Below are 12208 nucleotides of genomic sequence, written 5' to 3'. Positions count from 1 at the left end.
ACTGAAAAAAGTGGAGAGTTTGTGCCCCATCTCAGAAGGCTATAGTTATAACTTTGAAGAAAAATGATGGTGTAGAAATTATCCAAAAACATTTCTTTAATGTTCCTTTGAAAATCCCCTTCCTGGTCAGCTTGATATAAATGGGAAATTCAATGAGCCCTTCATAGCATCTTGAACTTGTTATTCCATGCATTGTCATCAATAACATTATATTTGCTGAACTAATTAGCGGTTAGAGTTGTCCCCCCTTCACAATTTGCTTGAAAGGGTCATCTGCTCATTGTGTTAGAAGGCCAAGCAGCTGATGTGTCTTTGATGACATATTGTTACTGAGATGAAACTGTCAAGGTAAATGATGCCTTCATATTTACTGTTTTGTGTGTAATTTTCCCCAGAAACCCATGCTACCTGATGTGGATATGGTTGTCAGGCTCAATGACTTAGTCATTGTCTAGCATCTTAGTCTCAATGATTGCATGTGTGGATGCTTATGATCTCAATAACTGGATTGTCTGGTACAACTCAGTTATTTACAGATATCATGTAGCTAGAATATTGTGTAGCAACAAACAACAAACAAACGAAAACAATTTATGCCAGCTTTGGATTAGGGAATTTGTGTGATAAATGTAGTCAAGGAAATTAAAACATGCAATATTGCCCCACTACTTTTAGATTTTGCCCATAAGTATGAAGTATAATAACCCAAAAGAAAATAATAAATTCCATTAAAATATAGATTTTAAACTTGTTCCACTTCAAACACTTTTGGTTGAGGAAATATAAGTAATACTATTAAACAAATCTCTTAAAATTAGTACTGTAGATCAGCCCAGTGTGCTCTTAAATATGAAGTGTGATTTGCTATGAGCAGCCAAAATGAAATCAGAAGATTCCATTGATTGTAATTTTATGGTGTTATCCCTCTTCTGATTGAATCTGTATGTATTATACTAATATTGTACAGATTCTCTGAAAATAAGAGATATTGTCCTGTTCAAGATTCAGCCCACAATTTTTAAATGTCAGATTATTCTGTTAGTATTAGACTTAGGAGACATTATCCCTCCCCCTGGTCAAAGGCATACAGGATTAAATCAAGTTAACTCTCTTAAAGTTGTACTAATTAATGGCCTATTTGCTTTCATAGTCTGCTTTCTACATGTCTGTAATATGAGGGGCGGTGGGGTAGCCTAATGGTTAAAGCGTTGTCTCGTCACGCCGAAGACCCGGGTTCGAATCCCCACATGGGCACAATGTGTGAAGCCCATTTCTGGTGTCCCCCGCCGTGATGTTGCTGGAATATTGCTAAAAGCGGCGTAAAACCAAACTCAGTCAGTCAGTCTGAAATATGATCTACTATCATCAGATTTTAAAGTTGTTTTCCTTTATCTAATTAAGGGCATATGAATAGTAAAAAATAGTTTAAAAAATCTCTAAACATTGGCAATATTGACCTGTTGCATGTAGACTCTGTTTCACAAGTTTCACATATGACTAAATACTATCAACAGCCAAGAGGAATCTTTAGATTCGATAACTGTAATGTTTTAGTCAACTTTACTCAAGCAGATATTGTCACAACAAGGAATAAGAACGCCATAATAACCTTACCAGATAGATTTAACATGAACCTAACAGTTGACACACTCACACCCATTCAGCTTGAGTCAAATAACTATCACCCTTCAAGGGCATCACACACAGCAGGCAGTTTAGACACAAATCAAACATTGCACAATCACTGTTTCCCTCAAAATACTAAAGGTTACTACATGCAAATCACTAATACATTAATAGTGTGCTTACAATCAACCCTTCTCATACAATACATCCAACTGTAGATTTTTAAGGCATATTCCCACTCTTGGTTAAGGACATGTGAGTATCATTATTACTATTTCATTATTAATGCTATACTATTATTTCATTCAGAATTTGCTGACAAGTTGGAATTGTTATTTACCACTATAAGCTCAGAGGAAATCTTGAAATTCCATAAACTGTAAGTTTTAAAGGCTTTATCCCACTTCGGGCAAAGGGCATGTCATTCATGATAACAGTTAAAAGTCTCTGAAAATAAGAACTATTGACCCAGTACATTCATAATTTGCTCACAGGTTTGAAATGTTATTCAATATCATCAGCCAAGATACCATTTTGAAATTGTGTAAACTGTAGGTTTAAAGACATTATCCTACTTCTCCTCAAAGGCACGTGATTGATAATAAAAGTTAAAAATCTCTGAAAATTTGAACTATTGACCCAGTACATTCATAATTTCCTCACAGGTTTGAAATACTATTTAATATCATCAGTCCAAAGGTAAAGCTTCAAATTCCTTAAACTGAGGTTTTAAAGGCATTATCCCACTTCTGGTCATAGGCACGTAATTAATAATAATAGTTAAACATCTCTGAACATTTGTATTATAGACCCAGTACATTAATAATTTGCTTATAAGTTTGAAATGCTATTTAATATCATTAACCAAGATAACTTCTTGAAATTCCATAAACTGTAGGTTTTAAAGGCATTATCCCACTTCTAGTTAAATGCACGTGATTAATAATAATAGTTAAAAATCTCTGTCAAATAGAATTATTGACCCAGTACATTCATAATTTGCTTGTAGGTTTGAAATACTATTTACTATCACCAGGCCAGATAACATCTTGAAATTCCATAAACTGTAGGTTTTAAAGGCATTATCCCACTTCTGGTCAAATGCATGTGATTAATAATAATAGTTAAAAATCTCTGAAAAATTTGAACTATTGACCCAGTACATTCAATAATTTACTTGTAAGTTTGAAATGCTATTTCCTATCATCAGCCAAGATAACTTCTTGAAATTCCATAAACTGTAGGTTTTAAAGGCATTATCCCACTTCTGGTCAAATGCACGTGATTAATAATAATAGTTAAAAATCTCTGAAAATTTGAATTATTGACCCAGTACATTAATAATTTACTTGTAAGTTTGAAATGCTATTTCCTATCATCAGCCAAGATAACTTCTTGAAATTCCATAAACTGTAGGTTTTAAAGGCATTATCCCACTTCTGGTCAAATGCACGTGATTAATAATAATAGTTAAAATCTCTGTAAAATAGAATTATTGACCCAGTACATTCATAATTTACTTGTAAGTTTGAAATGCTATTTCCTATCATCAGCCAAGATAACTTCTTGAAATTCCATAAACTGTAGGTTTTAAAGGCATTATCCCACTTCTGGTCAAATGCACGTGATTAATAATAATAGTTAAAAATCTCTGTAAAATAGAATTATAGACCCAGTACATTAATAATTTACTTGTAGGTTTGAAATGCTAATCTATATCATCAGCCGAGACAGCTTCTTGAAATTCCATAAACTGTAGGTTTTAAAGGCATTATCCCACTTCTGGTCAAATGCACGTGATTAATAATAATAGTTAAAAATCTCTGAAAATTTGAATTATTGACCCAGTACATTAATAATTTGCTTGTAAGTTTGAAATGCTATTTCCTATCATCAGCCAAGATAACTTCTTGAAATTCCATAAACTATAGGTTTTAAAGGCATTATCCCACTTCTGGTCAAATGCACGTGATTAATAATAATAGTTAAAAATCTCTGTAAAATAAAACTATTGACCCAGTACATTAATAATTTACTTGTAAGTTTGAAATGGTAATTACTATCATCAGCCTAGACAGCTTCTTGAAATTCCATAAACTGTAGGTTTTAAAGGCATTATCCCACTTCTGGTCAAAGGCACGTGATTAATAATAATAGTTAAAAATCTCTGTAAAATAGAATTATTGACCCAGTACATTCATAATTTACTTGTAAGATTTGAAATGCTAATTATATCATCAGCCCACACACCTTCTTTAAATTCCATAAACTGTAGGTTTTAAAGGCATTGTCCCACTTCTGGTCAAATGCACGCTATTCATAATAATAGTTAAAAATCTCTGAACATTTGTACTATTGACCCAGTACATTCATAATTTGCTTGTAAGTTTGAAATGCTATTTACTACCATCCTCCCAGATAACTTCTCGTAATTCCATAAACTATAGGTTTTAAAGGCATTATCCCACTTCTGGTCAAATGCACGTGATTAATAATAATAGTTAAAAATCTCTGTAAAATAGAACTATTGGCCCAGTACATTAATAATTTACTTGTAGGTTTGAAATGCTACTTCCTATCATCAGCCAAGAAAATTCTTGAAATTCCATAAACTGTAGGTTTAAAGGCATTATCCCACTTCTGGTCAAAGGCAAGTGATTAATAATAACAGTTAAAAATCTCTGAACATTTGTATTATAGACCCAGTACATTCATAATTTGCTTGTAAGTTTAAAATGCTATTTCCTATCATCCTCCCAGATAACTTCTTGAAATTCCTTAAACTATAGGCTTTAAAGGCATTATCCCATTTCTGGTCAAAGGCATCTGATTAATAATAATAGTTACAAATCTCTGAAAATTTGAATTATTGACCCAGTACATTCATAACTTGCTCACATGTTTGAAATGCTATGTACTAGTATCATCAGCTAAGAGGAAATCTTGAAATTCCAGTAAAATCCTCACAAGATATACAACGAATAAAAAGAAATTCTGCTTAGTGTATGTCCATTTCTTACATGTAAATCTGCACATGGTAACTTTGAAATATAATGAAGATATGGCATCTGCAAAGCTTTAAAAGTCATTTTTTCAGTCATTCCTCCATTTACACTTTTCCAGTTACAGAGTTAGAAATTAACATAAGCCTTCTTGCCCTTCTGCCCCTCTGTATCAAAACTCAATACAGTCACAAACACTTGGGATGGACTCCATTTCTGAACTTTCATTGTTGTGATGCTTGTAATTCAGGTTCTTGAATTTCTCAATCAGAAAATGACATGCTTCTTTCACTGCTTCGTACAAAGTGTGGTGTGGTGTTGCACTGTGAAGAAAACAGAAAGACATAATCAATGTACCATGTTTGCATTAACTAACTACATCAAAAACATTCACAAGAAAATGGCCACCAACATACTTAAAAACCATGGAAAGTACTTTGCAGTTGCAAAGTGAGTGGATTGAACAAGAGCGGAGTGGAGAGGAGTGGGTGGTGCAAGTGAAATGAGTGAGTGCGTGGATGGGTTGGGGAATGAGTGAGTGAGTGAGTGAGAGAAGCGGAGTTGAGTTGAGTTAAGTTGAGTGGAGTTGACTTGAGAGGAGTGGGTGGTGTGAGGGAAGAGGGTGTAGTGAGAGTAGCATAGTGGGTGGAGTGACTGGAGCGGAGTGAGTCGAGCAAGGGAAGAGGGTGTAGTGAGAGTAGCGTAGTGGGTGGAGTGACTGGAGCGGTGAGGAGAGTGGAGGAGTGAGGGGAAGAGGGTGTAGTGAGGGTGTAGTGAGAGTGCGTAGTGGGTGGAGTGACTGGCGAGTGAGTGGGTGGAAAGAGTGAGTGAGGAGTAGTGGGTGGAGTGAGAAGCGAGGGAGGAGGAGGGGTGTAGTGAGAGTAGCGTAGTGGGTGGAGTGACTGGAGCGGAGTGAGTCGAGCAAGGGAAGAGGGTGTAGTGAGAGTAGCGTAGTGGGTGGAGTGACTGGAGCAGAGTGAGTCGAGCAAGGGAAGAGGGTGTAGTGAGAGTAGCGTAGTGGGTGGAGTGACTGGAGCGGAGTGAGTCGAGCGAGGGAAGAGGGTGTAGTGAGAGTAGCGTAGTGGGTGGAGTGACTGGAGCGGAGTGAGTGGAGCGAGGGAAGAGGGTGTAGTGAGAGTAGGGTAGTGGGTGGAGTGACTGGAGCGGAGTGAGTCGAGCGAGGGAAGAGGGTGTAGTGAGAGTAGCGTAGTGGGTGGAGTGACTGGAGCGGAGTGAGTCGAAGCGAGGGAAGAGGGTGTAGTGAGAGTAGCGTAGTGGGTGGAGTGACTGGAGCGGAGTGAGTGGAGCGAGGGAAGAGGGTGTAGTGAGAGTAGCGTAGTGGGTGGAGTGACTGGAGCGGAGTGAGTCGAGCGAGGGAAGAGGGTGTAGTGAGAGTAGCGTAGTGGGTGGAGTGAGTGAGAGTGGAGTGGAGGGAAGAGAGGGTGTAGTGAGAGTAGCGTAGTGGGTGGAGTGACTGGAGTGGAGTGAGTGGAGCGAGGGAGGAGGGGTGTAGTGAGAGTAGCGTAGTGGGTGGAGTGGACTGGAGGGAGGAGTGAGCTGGAAGAGGGTGTAGTGAGGTAGTGAGGGGGAGTGGTGAGTGGGTGGAGTGACTGGAGCGGAGTGAGTTGAGTGGAGGGGAGGAAGAAGAGCGTGTAGTGAGAGTAGCGTAGTGGGTGGAGTGACTGGTGGGTGGAGTGGACAGGGGTGAGTGGAAGCGAGGGAAGAGGGTGTGTAGTGAGAGTAGCGTAGTGGGTGGAGGGACTGGAGCGGAGTGAGTGGAGCAAGGGAAGAGGGTGTAGTGAGAGGGTGTAGTGGGTGGAACTGGAGTGAGTGGAGTTGAGGGAAGAGGGTGTAGTGAGTAGGCTAGTGGGTGGAGTGACTGGAGCGGAGTGAGTGAGTGAGGGAAGAGGGTGTAGTGAGAGTAGCGTAGTGGGTGGAGTGACTGGAGCGGAGTGAGTCGAGCGAGGGAAGAGGGTGTAGTGAGAGTAGCGTAGTGGGTGGAGTGACTGGAGCAGAGTGAGTGGAGCAAGGGAAGAGGGTGTAGTGAGAGTAGCGTAGTGGGTGGAGTGACTGGAGTGGAGTGAGTCGAGCGAGGGAAGAGGGTGTAGTGAGAGTAGCGTAGTAGGTGGAGTGGGTGGAGGGAATGACTGGATTAAGTTGAGTGGGGAGGAGGGGAGAGTGGAGTGGAGTGAGTTGATGGGAGCGGAGCAGAGTGATTGGAGAGGAGTGAGAGGAGTGAGTGATATGTGATACATTTTGTGTCTATAAGCATTCTAATAATTTTAGTTATATGAAACATTTATTTTACCAAACTGGTATTTGGGACACTTAAAAAGTGTAACATTAAACTTAACATCTTCACTCATGCACTGTATCTTATCATTAACTATTCCGTTACCTTTACAGGTATGTAACAGGATGCAAATCCTGCCTTTACTTCCTGATACAGATATCTCTGGAGAAACATTGTGTGACTCTCTCCGGACCCATTCCCGTCGCCACTGTAAGGAGAGTACACATTTTGCTAGACATACATAGGCGAGGTTGAAGAAACATTGACTTACTAATTACGTCATTTCTTATAAACCATGAAAATTTTTAAGAATAAATAGGAATGGTAGTTTCATTTAGTTATGTTAACGTAAGCTATACCAAAGGTGAATTATATGAAAGTGCATTTAATTTTTAGGCTGTTGAGAACTTCTTGGGTTTAGTCTGTTACATAACTACACATCAATGCAGAAAACACATGGAACAAGGATATGGGAACAGGCTAGACATGTTACATTTTCTTACCAGAAGTTTCCCTGTATTAGGTTCTGTCGATACATGACAAGATTCACCTCATAGAGAAAGAACAGTGAACACTGTGTAGAAACAACTCCTGTAAACTTGTGACATTATGACACTGTATAATGCTAAAACAGTAAACAATATCTATATTGTTATTCATCTTGCGTACTTACCTTGTTCTCAAAGAATGCTCTTGGAACTTGCATAGTTTCTGAAGTTGAACGCTGCTATTTTCTGTACTTGAATCAAAATTTTCTTTTTAGTAGATTCAATTTCACCATATACATAGAATATTTTTCATGTCAAGGAGGATAACATTATTCAGTCTACAGTACACAGAAAATAGCTCCTTAAATGTTATGCTAGATGAGTGATATATCTGTTTCTGGCACCCTTTAACTTTGGTTACTGTACTTGCAGTCTGTGCTAAAATCTCTCAAGTTTGCTGGACTGAAAATGTAAATTGGCATTATTTTCAGCATTTTTAGTCTCACTTTATGGACTGGAAGTGTGTGTGCTCTTACTTGACAAGAACAAAAATTTTACCAGACTTGGCTATTAGACTGGTGGGTAAAGTCGAGGACTGTACTTCAGTTTCTTAGGATATCTTCAAAGAATTTATGAATCGTTGAATATTGTTCTCACCCCAGGAACCTTATTAGTTTTCATTAGGATTGCTTCTAAATATTGTGTAGTGTATCATTCCTAATTGAGTTTCTTTTGATGTGAGATGTTCTTGGATATTTTTTCTCATTCTACTATTGCATTCTATGTCAAATCAGTTTTCTGTGTATCTCGACTTCTGTGTTGTTTCTCCAAGATATAGTATATATTTTTTTAAAGACTTGATAACATGCCTTCATTGATACTTCTAAAGTTTTCTCTAATACTGTTTTGAAATTCTGTAATTATTATTTCTTGCTCAATGAAAGTTTTCTTTAAATCGCTCAATAAATCATCAATGTATCTGAAAGGTCATTTTCCATATCACTGATATCAGGTTTGGGAACACATAATTCCTTGATAAATTTATATATATGTGTTTTTCTTTATATTTCAAGTGTAACATTTCATGTTTCAATTCACTTCAAGCATAGTTTAGGTCATAAGATTCCAATTCATTTAGCTTCTGGAATATTTATACAGTGTGGTAATTTCCTAAATCAGTTGAGGGGTCATAAACTAAATTTTAAGCCCCATGTTACTACATGTATATACTATTATCAAATTCTTGAAAACACATGGGGTCATCCTTTTGAAAATATGTATACATTTGTAAGAGATAATCTCAAACCTTCAATAGATCTTCATTCCCCACCTTTGTCCTTTTTAACTGGATAATGCCAAGGATAAATAGACTTCATTGACAGAATTTCTCATACAAATTTCATTGAAATTCCATCCGTATATATAATTACGAATAACAACAATGATACATAGAAGTATAATAATAAGTATACCAATAAGACTTCCTTCACAAGGAATGTATAACAGTGTGGAACAATCCAACACAAAAATTAATTGGAAAAATTGCAAGAAATGGTAAATTACAGTATTTTTATCATTGCAGGCTGATATTACAGAACAGTTCAGTCAGTGGTCATAAATCTGGTAGAATTTAAATGAAATATTAACTTACCTATTTGTGTTAGCATTCAGGTGAAGATGGCCATTCTTCTTTTTCTTCTTCTTTGAAGTTATTTCTATATCAGTGCCTGTACTATGACAACTGTTCACGAAGGAAACATTGTACTATCTGATAAAGGTATTGTAAAACCTTTGGTTATAAACCCAGAGGTCAAATGTTCTTACACTCTTAATTAATTCCAACAACCCTCAACTAGTTACCAGTTAGACACTGACACTGACACTGGGGATGGGTAGAGGAGGGAGGGGGGTCTTGGCATCTGAGGGAGGAAGTGGTGCAAACAGTTCACAGCCTAATTTGGTGGCATTTTACAGCAGCTGTGATTGGGTAATTGGGAATACACATTCATTTTTGACATGACAGTAACTGTGCAAGAATTAAGAGCAAACACAAATGTTGTTCCCATTGGGTGATCAATTTGGTTTAGGTGTCTCATGTATATATAGGAGTTTAATTAGCTACTAAAGTCGTGTGTATGTGTGGAATTCTTTTACATCACTTTAATACTTTGTTAATATAATCTTGAAATAAAATATTTAAGAGTGTTTTGCTACATAACATCAGAGACCATATAATATATTATATGGTCTCTGATAACATCAAGGTGAGATGAATATATTACATGTTACCTACTAGTATGTTAATACCGCCAACCATGCACAGTACATTTTTGGTGTATAACAAAGCATATCTGTTACACCAAACACATGCACACCTTTTACATGTTACCTCCCCCAATAAAGAAGATGCTTTCCTTACACATGAATGCTATGTTATGTAGATGTACTATAAGAAACAGTCACATTTCATTGTTTTCAAATGAGTCCAGTTATACAATTATACAGTGTCATATCTGGGTTGTATTTCTCACTTTTGCTGCAAACATTGTAATATGTATTGCAGAAAACAAATTCCAGTATTTGAGAGATGATATTATGTACTATACTAGTATATCAAAGGTTGATTATAATCAATGAATTGTCATCATCTTTGGATATGAGTGTTTGTCTGTTTCTAGACTTGCTTGAACTGAATTGGTGAAAGTGGAATTGGTTAAAACTGTCTGTTAATGGCTGAATCAAGTGAATAGAGACCAGCTTGAGTTAGCACTGACTGTGCAGACTTGCCATAAACATGTCACCAGATGCTTCCCTAATTGCTACTGAGTAGCTGTCTGTTCAGATCTGCTGCTGCTCACCAGATTGTTGAAACAAGAATTCCAAGGAGGAACTGACTCTATGAAAGGTGTGAGAACCTACTGTTTATTTGAGCAAGGTGGTTATCTCATATAGGACATTTTGTGGGAGAAATAATAATATTTGTGAAATAATTTGTAAATCTGTGAATGAATTTGGATGGGAATGTATATGGTTAGGTAATTTCTTAATTTTTGCAATGCATGTAAACAGATCATGTTGTCTTGATTTTAACCCATGTATACAATATGTTGAAAAGTTAAAGTGTGACCCATTAAGGTATTAAATATGAATTTGGATTAATATGTATACCATTGGACACGTAAATTTAAGAAGGACTGTGGAGTTAGCTCTTACCTTGAAAAGTTTTGTTTGATAGACTGACATGTTCAGCAATCAAGTGGTTTTGGTTGTTAAATTTGATAAAATGAATTAAAATATATTATATATGTGGGGTTTTATCACTTGTTTGTCAAGAACAAAGCATTGAAGAAAAATCATGAATAATATACATGTAGTTATAAGTGTGAAGTTATAACTGAAGATGGGAAAGGTAATTATGATAAGTAATGCTTGCCATTTCCTAACCTATCTAACAATCTTAATAGGTTATAGGAATATGCTTGAAGTATTGAACTCTTAGACTGCAGCACAAGTCTAAAGTTTCTTATATTCCATGACTATCATGACCATTAACTTCCTCATGGCTAATGGTATGACATACCTATGATGCAGCTTCCAAACCAAAAACACTTTTGAGTAGTATTTCATTGTTAAAATGAACAACAATGTCATGTACTGTGTGCTCAATCACAACAATTAAGCAAAAATCTTGATGTTTTCTGTGGAAATAACATTCATTTCATTCTATACAATATTTTAAATGCATACCATTCTAAAGCTGATTTCTTCCAAACTGTATTAAAGAACAATAAAAAAAAATAGAACAAGAACAAGAAATTTATTCAGTATCAGAGGTCACATGGCCAAGAGTACAAAGCATTGGATCACCCATGTGCACAAGGACAGGTGGACAATTGTTATTCCATCTTAATGCAGTGAAAATGTATAGCTTTTAAGATATGGCATGTTTTCGTATATAATGCACATAATAATTAATGAAACATTAGTAGACCAGCATTTGTGTATTTATTGCTTACTATATTTAAGATTCTTTTTTTTTGTCAGATACCCTACAAGGCTAAATATATTTGGGTATGACATGAAGCAGCATAGTGGCACATATGTTACTGATATTGAATATCTTAAGATATTCGGTAAAAGTGTAAGTCCTGGATGTGATTTTAATTGTTTCTCTTACAATATAGAAATCTATAAATTGTGAAAGAATAGTGATAATGAGTAGTTTGGACTGCTTGGTATTCTTCAATAAAATATTTGTTATGCAGATCAGGAGCAGGTATGTGGAAATATATGGGATATCCAACTTATATCCAGTGCAAATCATCAACCATAGGAATGTTCAGTAATAGACGGTAGAAAAATGCCTATAAATGGGTTCGGTCATAGAAATACCAGTACGTATATATGTCTAAAGTGAAATGGTGTGTGAGCTTGGCTTATGATTAAGGCACTTAAGAAGAAGAGCGAGTGAGTGAGTATGGTTTTATGCCACTTTTAGCAATATTCCAGCAATATCACAGCGAACAGGGTCTTCGGCGCCGTAACCACTAGGCTACCCCACCTCGCCAGAAGAAGAAGAAGAAATTATTTTCTCAAAGTGTCACATGCTGTGGTACAAAATGTATAGATATAGTATGATACATTAAAAAGAGCACCCGGCCAGTTGGCCTACGAGACACTAATTACTTGATGGTACAAATAAAATATAAAAGTGAATAAGATAGTTATAACCACACACACACACGCACACACGCACACACACACACACACACACACACACAGTAGGTAGGTTGTGTCAA

General features: G+C 36.6%; 1 long non-coding RNA gene across 1 annotated transcript; it reads right to left on the bottom strand.

Moving 5' to 3' along the window:
- Positions 1-4776: 4776 nt before the first annotated feature.
- LOC124275040 lies at positions 4777-7635 on the bottom strand. The gene is made up of 3 exons (XR_006898194.1): positions 7595-7635; positions 7027-7129; positions 4777-4951 (listed from the first exon to the last, which is right to left on the bottom strand). It is a non-coding gene; the product is annotated as an uncharacterized LOC124275040 (long non-coding RNA).
- Between the last annotated feature and the right edge of the window lie 4573 nt (positions 7636-12208).

Source organism: Haliotis rubra, unplaced genomic scaffold, assembly GCF_003918875.1.
Source record: "Haliotis rubra isolate DU_JTF1 unplaced genomic scaffold, ASM391887v1 Scf1976, whole genome shotgun sequence".
NCBI lineage: Eukaryota > Metazoa > Mollusca > Gastropoda > Lepetellida > Haliotidae > Haliotis > Haliotis rubra.
Note: the sequence above shows the minus strand (reverse complement) of the source record. Positions and strands in the feature narration are given on the sequence as shown.